Source organism: Microtus oregoni, unplaced genomic scaffold (assembly GCF_018167655.1).
Source record: "Microtus oregoni isolate MIOR12 unplaced genomic scaffold, Mior012 000048F_ref0000485, whole genome shotgun sequence".
Lineage (NCBI taxonomy): Eukaryota > Metazoa > Chordata > Mammalia > Rodentia > Cricetidae > Microtus > Microtus oregoni.
Window position 1 is genome coordinate 16,813,437 of NW_024543222.1, and position 4,199 is coordinate 16,817,635.

General features: G+C 46.9%; 1 non-coding gene across 1 annotated transcript; it reads left to right on the forward strand.

Annotated features, from left to right (window-relative positions):
* The first annotated feature begins 2,801 nt into the window (after positions 1–2,801).
* LOC121436346 lies at positions 2,802–2,992 on the forward strand. The gene has a single exon (XR_005972683.1). It is a non-coding gene; the product is annotated as a U2 spliceosomal RNA (small nuclear RNA).
* The last annotated feature ends 1,207 nt before the right edge of the window (positions 2,993–4,199 follow it).

Here is a 4,199-nt window from a genome sequence, read left to right on the forward strand (position 1 = left end):
TGCCTTTGCCTCCTGAGTGCTAGGATTCAAGGCGTGTGTCACCACGGTCTAGCTGAGGAGGAACTTTTTTTTTTTTTTTTTTTTTTATTTTCAAGACAGGGTTTCTCTGTAGCTTTTGGTTCCTGTCCTGGAACTAGCTCTTGTAGACCAGGCTGGCCTCGAACTCACAGAGGTCCGCCTGCTTCTGCCTCCCCAGTGCTGGGATTAAAGGCGTGCGCCACCACCGCCCGGCCTGAGGAGGAATTTTTTAAGAAGCAGTAGTAAAGGAAGTGACTTTAAGATTGTGTGAGCCTTTTTTTTTTTCCCCTAAAGGCCTTTTTAGATAGATAATTTCCCCCTAAACCTTTGTTACCGTAAGCCCTTCTTTTTCTGCCTGCCTCTGCCTCCTGAGTGCTGGAATTAAAGGCGTGCGCCACCATCTCCCAGCTTGCTCTATGAATTTAAAAAGAACTAAATAATTAAAGGCTCATAGCCAGTTAACAACTTCGACATTTCAAATACGACGTCTGAAGATTACATACTTTACACATTACTGTGAATGAAAGGGGGTCTTGGAATTGGCACAGAACACACTTGGACACCAAATTCTCAACATAAAATTTATTACCCTAGAGGAGAAGCGGCAGTGGTGGTGGAGGGGTCTGGAGGCTGCAGGTACAGATAGCAGCAAGCAAGGCTTTTTGTTTGTTTGTTTTCAGGAGTTGGTTTTTAAGGGGAAGAGGGGGAGGCCTGTGCTGGGGTGAAGAGTTACTAAGTCCTGACTGCACACATTAGCCCGCATGAATTTTGATTGCTGAACCTTGGAGTTCAGTCTCAGGAATGAGTCAGTGGCCAAATAAGGGGATGAACCTTGGGGACTCGCTTAAGGAATGTGATCTAAAGATTTAGCAGGGAGAAGGTTGCCTTGTTTGCGACATTCAGGCCTGTTAGAGAGCCCTTTGTCTTCCATTACTAATTCCTTTTGAGAAGTCTCCTTCACCATTAGAAAGAGTTGTTGATTCATAAACTTGAACAATACAAATAAAGTCAACATATGACGAGTTATATATATTATGAGTCTGTTTACCCATCTTCCCACATCAGCGGTGCAAGAGCACCTAAGTATACCAGGCACCAATCCCTGCATTTTCTGATCCCCAGAACCAAGCGTGGTTCATAGCATCTAATGGAGGACGGGGAGTCTGCTGGTTATGTGAATAAAAAGTAATTTTAAACGAAATCTGGAGTTTGGAGAGTTGACTTGGTGGTTAAGAGCCCGTGCTGCAAATGCCAACAGGGCTTCTTTCCAAATGTCCCCCGAATCTAGCCTCTCCTGTCCCCTACGCTGTCACCACTAGGACCCAAGCCTGGCCATTGAATGACAACGAGGACATGAGCGCTCCCAGGTATGGTTGAGGAGGTTTTATTGTAGCTATGAGGGTGAGCACAGCCAGAAGGATGGGCTGAATATGGCCGGCAGAATAGACCGGGCTAAGAGAGGAGAATGGGAGAGGGAGAGGAACCAGAGGGAGCCAGGAGGACCAGGAGAGATCTAGAAACAGAGCCAAGAGGAGGAGGACCAAAAGAACTCAGAGGGCACGGCAGCCAAAATGGCTGCGCTACACAGGAAGAGCAACTGGGGGAGGGAAGCAAAACCAAGGGGCTAGAGAGGGTTAGGGTAGGGGATGGAGGGGGCTGGTGACAGGTCCTGAGAGGAACCAGGATTCTCTAACGGGTACTAGTAATGCTGAGCGAGACCGGCAGTCAGTCCGCTTTACCAGTGTTTCATAGGTACCTCAGCAGGTTGGAGTTTCTTTGAGGTCAGTCTTAGGAAGAAGCAATCAAGCACCTTCTTCCCCCAGCCCCTACCTGGTTTTCTCCTTAGGTTAGTCGGGGTATTTGTTCTATTGAGGTCTTGTTCGTCCAACCAACCCCCAGCCCTTTTTAAACTTCTTGCCTTCTTCCATAGCCTCTTCCAGGAGACTAGCCCTTATTGATCTAATGTATAGTGTTCTGCCTGCGCGCCAGAAGAGGGCACCAGATCTCATTATAGGTGGTTGCCGGGAATCAGGACCTCTGGAGGCGCAGCTTTTAACTTAACCCTGAGCCATCTCTTGAGCCTCATCTCGGCTTTTTAGGTCCTTTCTCGCTGCAGCCCACTCTGCTGACTATTGGTGCCGTCCCTTGAGCATGTCAGCTGCAGCTCTGCGTTTTCAGACTCCAATAAAAAGGATGGAATTCTAAGGGTCTCTTTTCCCAAGGGTCCGTGCCCCCCTGGGCCTGGTATGAGTAACTTGCATAACTGGGGGACTGGATTGTGACCACTGGCACCCTCCCCAACTGATTGATGATTGCATCTTTTTATAGAAAAGGCTCCTGGGCCCAGATATAAAGGTAGAGAAAGAGAAAAAAGGGAAGGAAGTGGGAGAGAGTAAAGACTTCCTGTGGCCCTCAATCCTGTAACTGAAGCTTTGTGAAGAGCCTGGCAGAGCTTTGGGTCTGTGGATCTGACGCAGCGGACAGACGGAAGGAGCCGGCCTACTTGCTTCAGGCTACGAGCAATTCCAGTGACTGCTGTACGATGGGCGGGACATGCAAATGAAGCCGTGGCCGCGGCTCCCAGGAACTGTGGGAGCAAAAAGAGCATCAAAAATTCATCGACCCACGCTGATCCCACAGGATTTCCCCAGAGACGAGGCGGTGTCAGGATAGAGCAGAAGAGTCGGTGTCGGGCGCGTGTCCGTGGGCGAAGGAGCGTGGGCGACCGCGATGTGAATGTGTGTGCGCAGGTGAGTGTAGCGGGCGCGTGTGTTTGAGGAGTTATCGCTTCTCGGCCTTTTGGCTAAGATCAAGTGTAGTATCTGTTCTTATCAGTTTAATATCTGATACGTCCTCTATCCGAGGACAATATATTAAATGGATTTTTGGAACTAGGAGTTGGAATAGGAGCTTGCTCCGTCCACTCCACGCATCGACCTGGTATTGCAGTACCTCCAGGAACGGTGCACCCCCTCGGGGGACATCTAATGGTTCAAAATAAGAATTGCTCTACAGTTATTAGCTAACGTTCTACTAAGACTAGTTGCTTCATAGTTTTTCACCAACTTTTGTCCATTTGATCTTTTAATATTATTGTAGGCAGGCTATATAACCAACCCTGTTCGTCCTTAAAAACGTCTAAGGTAGGGCTCTTTGTACCAATAAAAATTAGGTACTTGAAATATCACAGAAAAGGAAATTTGAAATCCTGCGAACCATACAAGCCGGGTGTGGATGGAAGCTTTGAGTCTGGCCAGCTTACGTACAAATCAACCCTCCACAACTGAAATTGGAACTTGTGCTCTTATAATGCTAGTTTTTCTTTTTTTTCCTCTACTTTCTACTTCTGCGTCTCAAGTGCTGGGGATTAAAGGCATGCATCACTGTGCTCGGTTCTGTTAAACATTTTTCTCACCAAAAAAAAAAAAAAGTACATTTTCTAGCCCCAATCCGAAACATACGTTCAAGTTTTACTGTCAAAATTAATTTTAGGAATCAAAAGGACCCAAATTATCTTCACGTCTTAGAAAAGTTAAGCAGTGACAAATTTATCCACCAGGAGGCAGCATCGGCTAATTTTCAGCCCTAGGCACTAAAATTAGTTTAGGCATGAAGGCTCCTGTTTGGGAAAAACGTCCTTTCAACACCTTGCTCCAGCACCCTTTATGAGAGACAAGTTGCGTGTATTTGTGTGTGATTGCTCTTTTTCCCTCTTTCCCTTTCTGTCTCTTTGAAACAGGGTCTTACAGCCTAGTGCACGGTGAGGCTGGTCTCAAAATTAAGACAATCTTGCTTGGGCTTCCTAAATGTTGGTCATGGGTATTCACACAAGGCTTTTTCTCCAATTTATTTATAAAATATAAAGAACTGGGATATGAAAAGTAAGTCTTCGGAGGAGGCAGAGGTGTGGTGGAATGGATCTCTGTGAGTCCCTAGCTGATAGCTTCTCCTAGGCCTCACTACTCCCTGCAGCTCCTGCAGACCTCTTCCTTCCTCTGTTCACCAAACACGTATGTGGCTAAGATGCTGTCAGGGCAGGAATAGTGCAATGTTTTGTAGTCACATACTCGGGGCAGAGGCAGGAAGACCTTAAGTTCTAGGTCAGCTGGGCTGCAGAGTCTCAAAAGACACCACTCACCTGAGGGACTGGACTTACACCTTTTTTTGTTGTTTTGAGAAAG